Source organism: Pelobates fuscus, chromosome 2, assembly GCF_036172605.1.
Source record: "Pelobates fuscus isolate aPelFus1 chromosome 2, aPelFus1.pri, whole genome shotgun sequence".
NCBI lineage: Eukaryota > Metazoa > Chordata > Amphibia > Anura > Pelobatidae > Pelobates > Pelobates fuscus.
In genome coordinates, this window is record NC_086318.1 from 279,500,194 (window position 1) to 279,512,642 (window position 12,449).

At 42.8% G+C, this 12,449-nt stretch overlaps 1 protein-coding gene across 1 annotated transcript in view; it reads left to right on the forward strand.

Annotated features, from left to right (window-relative positions):
• The window catches only part of GALNT2 (polypeptide N-acetylgalactosaminyltransferase 2), a 777,588-nt gene that overhangs the window by 662,604 nt on the left and 102,535 nt on the right, over positions 1-12,449 (forward strand). The gene's annotated exons all lie outside the window — the stretch shown is intronic.

Genomic DNA, 12,449 nt, shown 5'->3' on the forward strand with positions numbered 1-12,449 from the left:
TAAGCTGACTGCCAGGAGTGTAAGCGGATTGTATGCTTGTCTTGTTCAGCTGTTCCAGTTCGGAGTGTCATCTTGTATCCAGTTCGGGAGTTTGGTGTTCTGCAGTAGCTGTGCCTGTCTCTCAAAAAGGGGATTATCGCCTAAACTGGGTTTTATCCCCTTGTCTGCTGAAACGGTCCGTTACAACCCTGCACTGGATATTAAAAGGGTGGATGACAAGGCCCCTCAACTAAGCCAATATTTAACCCACAAATTATACTCTCATGATCTGTACGATACCTGGCGCACGCTGTATCCATCTGCTAGGGACTTTTCCTATTTTTCCCCAGTTCACACATCATACTCCTGCGTAGACTTATACTTGGTAGATAAAACAACTTTACCACATGTCAAGAAAAATGCCATAGGTCCACGAACGTGGTCAGATCATGTACCTGTGTGCATCATTCTGAACCCCCCCCCCCCCCCCCCCCGGCTAGAGGCAGGGGCAGATGGAGGTCGAACGAACCCTACTAGATGAGCCCACACACATGACCAGACTAACCAAGGGTTTACAGGCCTATTTTCAAACAAATAAAACTCCTGACATGCCAGAACACTCCCTTTGGCTGGCCCACAAAGCGGTTATACTGGGAGCCCTGATACAACTAAGATCAATAACAAAAAGACGCAACACAGAGGCCCAGACATGACTCCTCCAAGACTTAGCCATATTAGATGACCAATATAAAAGACAACCATCGAAAAATATCTCCAAACAAATAGCCGCCATTAACAAAGAACTCAACTTGTTGTCTCTTATAACCACAGAGCGACATTTGAGATCTCTTAAGCAGATTCACTATGTGATGGGCAATAAAGCGGGGGAAACTACTAGCCAAAAACTCAAATCTCAATATCTCCAGATCGAAATTCCCTACATTCAGTCCATAACCGGGGATAAACTGTTCAACCCCCATCACAATTTTACAAACACCTATATAATTTAAAGGATGATCACGAAACGTATACACCAAACAAACTAGAAATAGATCATTTCTTGAATGACGTGCATCTTCCATTGCTCACTGCCCAACAAGCTCAATCCTTAGACGCCCCATTTGAGGAAGACAACATTAGATCTGCAATCCGCACACTTCCAAAGCATAAGGCACTGGAGCCAGATGGCTTATCTAACTATTATTATATTAAGTTCACTAACATACTAATGCCACATCTCACAAGATTTTTTAATGACATTAGGTTGTGCGGCACTATAGCACCAGAGATGTTAGAGGCACATGTAGTAACTTTACCAAAACCAAATAAGCCCCCTATTCTATGCGCCAATCTACACCCTATATCGCTGCTCAATGCAGACCTTAAGCTATACACCAAACTCCTTGCATCCCGTATCAAACCACTACTCCCGAAGCTAGTCTCGGCTGAACAAGCAGGGTTTGTCCCGAACCGGGAGGTGGGGGACAATACCCGATTGGCATTGGACCTGATAGAATGGGCGAACAAGCAGTATTTGCGGATGACATTTTTATATTTTTGTGTGAACTGCTTAACTCCTTACCACCACTAATGCTCCAGCTTTCCCTATGTGGTCAGAATTCATATTATAAAAATACTTCCAAAACACAGGCACTACCCATCAATTTACCCGAACAACTTAAGCAAAACTTACAAACCAAGTACAATTTTGATTGGCGAGTTAAATCGTTGGCATATTTGGGTATACTACTTATGAATAAGCTCCAACACACAATCAGGGAAAACCACATTCCCCTCCTAGCTAAACTAGAGAATTAAATAGAGAAATGGGGAGCCCTGGAGGTGTCGTGGCTGGACAGAATAAATGCCATCAAGATAATGGTCGTCCCTCACATCCTATACCTTTTCAGGACAATCCCATTAACCCTACCTAGGGATATCATGAGACTTATGCAAAAGCTATAAACTCTCATGTCTGGAAAAAGAAACCCCCAAGGGTGGCACAACATATGTCATGGCTTAGACTTAATGCAGGAAGCCTGGGAGTCTCCTGTGTCCACAACTATTACACTTGAACTTTTGTACAACTATTTAGCAAAACGCACAAATCCCATGTGGCTCGAACTAGAGAATGCATGCATTTCACCTGCTACTTTAGAGAGTCTGCTATGGGCCAACTTTGATCCTACCCCCCCACGTAGGGCTATCCAGCACAAAGTTTCTACTTAGCGCGTGGAATCAATGGAGCAATAAGCTTATTGACTCAGCAACGTTAATAAAGTGTGACCCAATTCAGGCACTTCATACAGTATCACCTGACCTCCCAGTGGGATCTTGGAGCAAGGGGGGGGCATAGCAAAAGTCTCTGATTTGTATGACTTACGAGGAATTAAACAATTCCCTGATTTGCAAAATGAATTCTCATTAGCTCATCGGGAACTATTTACATACATTTGCATTAAAAGTATCCTACTCTCCCGACAAATGGAACCCCAGGCACAATCAGCCCTGCATAGGTTGTTTAATGTCCTTACAAAGGGAGCAACAACTTTAAAAGCCCTGTCCTTATGTTATTCTTGGTGAACCAGAGGAAGAACAAATGCTACCCTATATGCGCAGCTGGGAAAAATAACTTGGTACAATGTTCCAACTCTCACAATGACATGAGGCACTAAGGCAGCCTCTAAAAGCATATCCATGTGGGAAGCACATGCAAAAATACAGCTGATGAGCCCCTCAGACTCTCAAATCTATAAGGATGTTAATCCTACCTGTTGGAAATGTCAAACCACCATAGACTCTCTTAGCCATGTATTCTGTGAATGCTTAGAGTTAAAGCAGTTCTGGAAGTCAATAACAGCATTAGTAGATACTATATCTAGACTCATGCTCCCCAGATTGCCCAAATATTACATGTTCCACATGATCCCTAACCTTATAACTGTGCCAAATAGAACAATTATTTTAAATCTCCTAGTAGCGGCAAAAACGTGTGTTGCTCATCATTGGAAAAGCACCATAGCCCCACCAATAATGGAAATGATCCAAAGAGTGGATTTCATATGCTCATATGAAAAAAAAAAAAAAATGTCCTTAACCCTGCAGGGTAAACCTTCCCATCATCAACGAAGGTGGGGAGCTTGGGATGGGATAAGGGATCAATTCCTCCTAGACAGTTAGGGAAAGCTAAGGGGCACTGCACTAATTTACTAGCTCCCTAGGCACTGTTTACCGACCAAGGTGGCGAATGAACTAGGCGCATTGTACTGACCAACCCAGGGCTGAGGACGGATAGATAGTGGGACGGGGGAATCTGACCTGGGGCAGTCATCTTAGTCATGTTAGCTAAAGTTATGCACGACGTAAAATTAGATAATGATTTCAAGTGTGTCTATGGAATGAAACTAACTCTCCCCCTAACTCCCCCCCCCCTCCTTTTTTCTCTCTTTTTTTTTTTCTTTTTCCTACCAATCCCTCTCCGTCTTAGCAGTCAAACAACCAAGGGTACTGATGACGACAAAAGCTCCTAACGGTACAACCTTTGCGGTTGAAGTATTAATCGATGCTAAACCCATAACGTAGCTCTATCTGATGTACCTTCTACATGTATAAGGATCATGCACCTTTTAATGAGAGCTTATTATTACACAGTCTTTCTGTATTTTCTTAATCTAGTCTTTTTAGGACTGTCAATTTACAGTGGACCTCTTATATAGTCGGACACATTAAAAAAAAAAAAAATATATATATATATATATAGAAGGCTTGGCCTGGAATTGTGGGAGGTACAACTTGCCCTATATAAACGTAATACTATCCTACTACCTGTCAGCGACGATCCCGGAAGTGCTTAGGTTCTTCCGGTTCACAGCCCGATATTGTTTCCCGCCCGGCAGTCCTCCTGAAAGTTCTCTGCTCGGAGTTTTCGTCAAGCAGCTAAACATCTGTGCATTCAATAGAACGTCTAACAGTGAGTTTTGAGCTGTTCTCAGCTCAATATCGGTCTGTCCTGCCATGCACATTACCTACATGGGTGGCTTACACTTACACGCTATCGGCTTAAAATTATTTACTTTTATCAGCTGCTACGGTTTCCCGCCGGTCTGTACCAGGCTTACAGCTTACTTTGCAAAACATATACGATACGGACGAACTTAGGCATTACGGGGAGTCGGGCAGCGCCATTTATTCTGACTCGACTGTCAGCACGCATAGTTACAACGGTATTTCCCCATTCTAAGTTAAATATAAACGGCCGGTTAGGTTCTTTGGTTGTTTAGTTAATTCCCGGTGCAGCTTTTAAATGATAAGCTCGGCATGCTTTAATTCTGGGGCTTTGGACCTACCAGCACTCTTTCGTACAATCCTGGTCAGAGGTACAGGGCTGCGTCGGCGAAGTGTTCTATAGCTCTGCTTTTCTCCGCTTGCAGGCTGGTTTCTGTCAGCGTGTATTTCAGTCAGTAACTTTGGCTGAATATTTGGCTGAATGTCGCCACCTTGTGGCCGTGTGGTATATGGATTAATTTTCATTCTTCTGTAGGCTTGTGTAACTGTATATGCAATTTCCTTGTTATTCATGGTCAAGAACTGTTTTGATTGCCAGTAGGGTTATAAACTGTATTATTTTAACCTGCTACTCGCCAAAGCTCGCACGCCAGTAATAACGTATTATTAAATCCTGTAAGTTAAACCTTTTAATTGTTATAGGTAAAATTTTATGTTCAAATCTGGATTACCCTAACTTTCTTTCCCCGCTCTGCAGATAATCAGTTAAGTCATATCTAACATGTTACTCGGTTATTAACTCTTAGGTTTAATACTAATAATAATAATAATAAATATATTTTAATTCCGTCAACCATTTAAAAAAAAAAAAAAAAACTGCATTACCCCTCCGTTACCACATATTATCATTTTCATGGGGTGTAAACATTCATTGGCTCAAAGGTTTGATACATATGTATATTTATATGCGGGTTTTACTCAGTACCGTTAATTGGGGTACTCAAAGTGCCCATGGTTAACCACGGACAGTCAATTTACACTCTCGCACTGTTCATATTTATTACTACTTGATACTACTTTATTAAATGACGTTGTTTATAGGTGTTTTCCCTCCAATTTTAAATCAAAATATACGACACAGCGTACAAGCGGAACCTGTCACTAAAAGCATCTAATACTTGGTTAAAGTGCTGGCTTTCTCCCGCCAAGTCTTCGCTAAAGCTTTTACGCATACGGTTAGTATACAACTTTTGTTGGGAATAAATAGTAAGTTTCTACAGCTGCTCCCAGGCTTAGGTCATAATTTAAATCTATAAATGTTCTAGGTTCAAGTAAGAATTTTGTTAAACTACTTCAGGATACTTCAGCCAAGTCATTTATCAGGTATGTATACGGCTCAAACACGAACTAGGTTACCCTAATTCCTCGCCAAATTAGGAATACCATAGGCCTCTTCGCCTAACAGTCTAGTGGTCCCGCAAGGCATACCGACTACCATTTCGTTCAGAGGTTCAGGCCAATCGTCCCATTTCATAGTTAGAGCCTTGCATCATCTCATAGTTAGGGCCTCACCAGTCACGGCCATTCGTTATTACTCTATTAACCGTCACCGAGAGGCCAACACCCCGCCACCCACCTCAGTGGCACAAAGGCCCCACGAGCCAAATCATAGGTAGAGCCTCTCATAGCCACTTGGCAAGTAGTCAGGGCCTCACCTGTCACCAATAAATAAGCTAGTTAATATAATTTCGCCAGTAGGCATTAGCATAGTAAGCTGGGTCTCTACCGTTCCATACAGTACTATACTAAATTTATCCATCTACCTCACTTCCCAGCATGTCTAACCAGTCTACACAAGGAGATGATTTGTCGGTGGCCAGCACTCCACTCAGATCAGGCTCACAGAGACGTACCGATCCACCAAGTCCAGCTTCCAGCTATCGGTCCTGGACTATCCCCAAGATCACCTCTGAACTTAAAAGAAGAAACATTCCTTTCCCGGCTACAGCCAGGAAAGCTGAACTGTTTAGACTATTAAACGTTACTGATGACAACGAGAGGCCAGGCCCTAGTACGGTTTTCAATGTGCAAAATAGCCTGGCTGAATTACACAATATGATGACCTCGGTTTCCTCGGTAGCAACAATTAACAATAGGTTAGATAATCTGGAGTCAAACAGTATCACGACCGTTCCAGAAGTTCCCGTGCCAGCTACTGAGCCCACACCTAACTTAGGTAAAGATAACCCTCTACCAACTAGAAGACCCACCAATATCATTAACCCTATTCACCTCATTCCTCAGTCCCTAAGACGAGACATTATAGAGGGGAAGGACGTAAATCTAGCATCACTACTGATTGCTGCACAAGACGTGGTAGAAAACAGGGCCTATACTTTCGAGGACCTGTCAGTAGAGATGAAATCTAGAGACCCGAGACTTAATAGGAAACTCAACATCCCCGAGTTTGTCCTCGCATTTGGCTTATACAGAGATGTCATCTGTACAACTTTCCCACTAAGGAGAGAGGAGCTTGACTTGTATCTTCATAAAGTGATTGAATTAGCATACAAGTACGGCGGCTACGCATTTTACGACTATCACAAGTCATTTTCTTCAACATCCGCTGCTTCTCTCTCCCAATACAATACCATTACTGATTGGGCACAGCTAGACACAGAGTTGTTCCTGATGCATTTTGCAGGTCTTAAAACCCTGTCCTGCGCTATATGCTCATCTGCTGCTCATTCAGTTAACTTCTGTCCAGAGAACGTAGCAACCCCTTCTACCAGTAACGCAAATTCTGGTTATCAATCTAACACGTCACAGAGGGAAGTGAGAGACAAACTGGGTAGGCCTATTGTTTTCCTAGGTAAAGCTCAAGTATGCAACAATTTTAATGCAGGTAGTTGCAGTTATAGTGCGTGTAGGCTGTTACACGTATGCTCAATATGTTTTAGAGCACATGCCAAAACAATGTGCCCCAACAGACTGTACCCTAACAAATCTGCCACGCCAATAAACGTACCTAAGTTGCAACGCTACCTGTCTAAGCATCCTTCTGTTCATTTGGTTAATTTTCTCACGGCTGGATTTACTAATGGGTTCCACACAGGCTTCTTGTCACTCCCCACAGGGGTTTTAGAATGCCCCAACTTGCAGTCGGCACTCACAGACCCAGACAGTATACGCGAACTGTTACACAAAGAAATTTCAAATGGTTTTATGATAGGCCCATTCTCTACTCCTCCTTTCACTTCCTGGAGGACAAACCCACTAGGTATCGCCACAGGCAAATACAACAACAAAAAGTGTTTGATCATTGACTTCTCCGCCCCACACTCGTCCCCAACTCCTAGCCTTAATGCTCTGATTCCTTCAGAGGACTTTTCCCTGCAATACGCCAGGATTGACGATGCCATCCAAGCAATAATTCATGCCGGCAGGGCGGCTTGGTTAAGTAAATCAGACATCACAAACGCCTTTAAACTGCTCCCCATCCACCAGTCACTCTGGCATCTGCATGGAGTTAAGTGGGAAGGAAGCTACTATTTCGCAACAAGACTGACCTTCGGATCTAAAAGTAGCCCCAAGTTATTTGATATATTTGCCGAAACTTTAACCTGGCTCCTACTCAACTCATGCAGATGTCCAGTAGTCATTCACTACCTAGACGACTTCCTAACCATCGAACCTCACCTACACACACCCCACAGCCTACAGTACATGCTCACTCTTTTCAAAGACTTAGGAGTCCCCGTTGCACAAGACAAAACTGAAGGTCCCAACACAACTATCACGTTCCTGGGTATTACACTCGATTCAGTTTCTATGCAAGCCAGCCTGCCTCAAGAGAAAGTAGACTGGATACTTTCTTACATAAACACTTGCACGTCACAAGGCACTTGCACTAGGAAACAACTGCAATCACTACTCGGTTCACTAAACTTTGCCATGAGAATTATTCCTCAGGGTAGATCCTTCATATCCAGAATCCTCTCTCTGTTACACGGCCTACCCGACGACGACTCCACAACTTCCCTTAACGATTCGGCTAGAGCCGATCTGCAAATGTGGCAGCTATTCCTATCTTCTTGGAATGGCAGGTCCCTGTTTGTTCCGCCCATATCTGACGATTCCCCTGTTATTTGGACCGATGCTTCAGGTGCGTTAGGGTATGCAGCCATTTTCGGTGATGAGTGGCTATATGACTCTTGGCCAGTTGAGACCACCCCTCTCGAAAATTTCAATAACACCTCGGCTCTTGTTGAAATTTATCCTATTGTAGCAGCCGCTCACGTCTGGGGTAAAGAATGGAGTGGTCAGTCAGTCAGGTGTTTTTCAGATAACGTAGCTACCTGTGATATAGTGAACAAAGGCCGCTCTCAATCACTAACAATTATGAAATTAATAAGGAGACTAACCTGGCTGGCGGCTAACCTACAATTCTGTATTACTTGTTATCACGTTCCGGGTGTTCAAAATAACGCTGCTGATGCTCTTTCACGTTTAAATTTACAGGAATTTTTCAGGTATCACCCAACAGCAAACCCGCAACCCAGGGCGGCACCAAGCTTCCCAGAACTAATTATGACATAAGTTCTCTCTTACAGCATGGTAAATTTCTCGCTCAGGCAGGCCTGTCAACTAACACAAGGAAAGCCTACTCTAGAGCTTACAAATTGTTTAAAGATTTTGTTCGTGATTATCACGTAATAAATGTTTTTTTCTGTTGAAACTGTTGTTGCGTTCACATCTTTTTGCCATATTTCTCTTAAATTAGCATACAACACTATCAAACTCTACTTAACAGGCATACAACACTACATGTTAACCAACCATCCCAACAAAACTCCATTTCTTACATCTTACCCAGTTAAAAGCATATTAAGAGGGGTTCACAGATTATCAGCACACAATCCCATCAAAAGACTTCCCATAGACAGTAAACTTTTTAAAAGTATCTCCGATGTTCTCGACACAACCCCTTTTGAACACACTACAAACTTAATTATAAAATCAGCAGCTTATTTGGCTTTTTACGGCTTTTTGAGACCTAAAGAGTTCTCAGTGGAAAAAGCAACCGATTCGGAGCTTTGCCTCCAAAAGAAACACCTACACAAAGAACAAGACCACTATGTCTTATCCATTTCCCGTACTAAAACTAGCCAAACAGGTCCTCCGGTAGAAATTAAATACTATCCTACCTTTACCAAATGGTGTCCTATACCACTTTTAGATAGTCTAGTGAGGTCCCAAATCACTTCCAACCCAGCTAGTCCACTATTGGCCATTCAAGGGAAGCCCCTAACAACCAAGCAGTTTATGTATTACATTCGTACTATTTTACTCAGGCTTGGACATAACCCACACGCATTCTCGGGTCATTCCTTTCGCATTGGTGCCGCTTCAGCTGCCTCAGGTAACCACGTACCGACACACATCATTAAAAACATGGGAAGATGGAAGTCTTCTGCATACAATAGGTACATTCCTAACCCTGAAAGTGAAATAAGAATGGCTTTCCATAATATGTCTAAATAATGTTTGTATTTAAATAAACTTGTATGAATTATCAAGAAATCGCTTCTAATCATTTTTGCCCTCTTTTACAGGCCTAACCTCACGTCAGTTTCGGCACACCTCAACTGACTTGCTAGTACTAATACTGCTTCTTTTTGTTATCATTGTCTAACGTCCTCTTAATGTGCCGTACACAAATAGAAGGCTTGGCCTGGAATTGTGGGAGGTACAACTTGCCCTATATAAACGTAATACTATCCTACTACCTGTCAGCGACGATCCCGGAAGTGCCCCTCCCACCGCACCCTCAATTTATTATTTCTCCTAGGTGGGCCCTCTTTTACAGGCCTAACCTCACGTCAGTTTCGGCACACCTCAACTGACTTGCTAGTACTAATACTGCTTCTTTTTGTTATCATTGTCTAACGTCCTCGTAATGTGCCGTACACAAATATATATATATATATATATATATATATATATATATATATATATATATCTCCAGGGAGAGAGTAGAGCACTCCAGAGGACTTGTTTAACCCCTTAATGACCAAACTTCTGGAATAAAAGGGAATCATGACATGTCACACATGTCATGTGTCCTTAAGGGGTTAAAGTAGTTTATTCCGTGACAAAATCGACGTTTCGACCCTCAGGTCTTTATCAAGATACTAAACAAAGTACAACTGTGACCTTATATACCCTAACAAATTAAAAAGTAATCACTTACCCTGAAGAAGCTGTGCGCCCCAAAGCCATGTGTGCTCGCTGGAATGTGATTGCAGAACCCGCCGTGGCGATCCCGTCGGTGTGTGATGACGTCACCAATAGTGCGACAGGACAAAACCGTGATCATGCGTCTAGGTAACCAAGGGAACCAAGTGTGGGCAGATTAACGTGATGTGTGTGAAATTATGAACATTGTAAGAATTAAAGAGATATGGGAATAGAATAAATTAAATGGTGAAACCGAGTACTGAAATGGACATGTATTGTATGCATAAACTAGTGATCCTGCAGTTAATAGACCCAGTGCAGAACGGCATAATATATATGTATGGGAGGGAGGGGGGAGAAAAGGAACACTATGGGAGGGAGGGGGGGATAAGGACCACTATGGGAGGGAGGGGGGGATAAGGACCACTATGGGAGGGAGGGGGGGATAAGGACCACTATGGGAGGGAGGGAGGGGGGGGATAAGGACCACTATGGGAGGGAGGGGGGGATAAGGACCACTATGGGAGGGAGGGGGGGATAAGGACCACTATGGGAGGGAGGGGGGGATAAGGACCACTATGGGAGGGAGGGGGGGATAAGGACCACTAGGGGAGGGGAGGGGGAAGTAAGGACCACTAGGGGAGGGGAGGGGGAAGTAAGGACCACTAGGGGAGGGGAGAGTCAGGACCACTGGGGGAGGGGGGTGAAGGAACACGGGGGTGGGGAGGTAAGGACCACTGAGGGAGGAGGAGGGGAGGTCAGGACATATGGGGAGGGGGGGGCAAATATCCTTGCACCGGCCCTGCACACACTGCATTCATACACACACTGCACTCATACACACACACACTGCACTCATGCACACACACACTGCACTCACACACACTGCATTCATATACACACACGCTGCACTCATACACACGCTGCACTCATACGCACACACTGCATTCATTATACACACACTGTAAATAAATATTCAATTAATATATTTTTTTTAGGATCTAATTTTATTTAGAAATTTACCAGTAGCTGCTGCATTTCCCACCCTAGTCTTATACTCGAGTCAATAAGTTTTCCCAGTTTTTTGGGGAAAAATTAGGGGCCTCGGCTTATATTCGGGTCGGCTTATACTCGAGTATATACGGTATATATATAAAAAAGTGAAAAAAATGATTGCACTCCAACCCAAAGAAACTTATTGGTACCTGGTGCTCTGGCAGCAATAGTCATATATCCAAAAAAAAAATACCGGCACTCCAGGACTTTTTCAATCTTTGTAGTTTTCTTTATTCAATACAGGACATCAACGTTTCAGCTCCTCATGGAGCTTTTATCAGGATAACATAACTAAAATAAGCAAGCTTATATAGGAAATATCTTGATTATGGTACTTACGAATTCAGGTGATACTCATCCGTTCCCGCCGCCGGGCGCGCTCTGATCGCTTCCGTAAAAGTGAATTCACTTCCGGGTGCATAACCCACATGACTGGACCAAAGGGATTAGATTGGCCGAGTGTGCCGCGTTGCCAGGCAACTAGAGACTCCAACGTCTCCTCAGTCTTTCCCATACTTATGGGCACCTCTACAGGACAAATCGCGTTAGCCCATCAATGCGTCCTGTCTGTTTAGGTATCACCATAGCAACCGGGACGCGGACGGTCGGACAAAAAAGGAGGAGGACCTGGAGAATAGGACTAGAGAAAAAAACGAAATAAAACGTGTTTCATTGTGTAAAAGGTGTATTGTCATAAATATTAGAGCAGTCTAATTCAACCTGTAATCCTTATTAAATAGAATTTTATATCAATCAAAATGTTGTGTGAAGTGAAAGCTGTAATATACCCCTAGTTATAAACCTAGTGATGATAGAGTAAGTACCTAAAATAGGTAGTATGTGTGTAACCAGGTCCAAGATATGAAAACCCTTGGTATAACTAACAAACAACTTGGTGTAGATAAGTAAACATGTAACATATGAAAAAATATCAAAATTAATAACGTGTAATGAGTGTCAATAGTTATATATGAGTTGACCTAATGTTCTAATTAGCAATCAACTAGAAATATGAGTGTGTTTAAGTAAAACTTCTATTAGGATATAGGTGGGAAAATAATTGTTTGCCCAATGCACCATACACCTTGTCTAGGTATATTATTGTGAAGATATTATCCCTTTATTCACACCTCTCCTTAAGTCCCTTAGATTCATAAGTGCCAAATCAT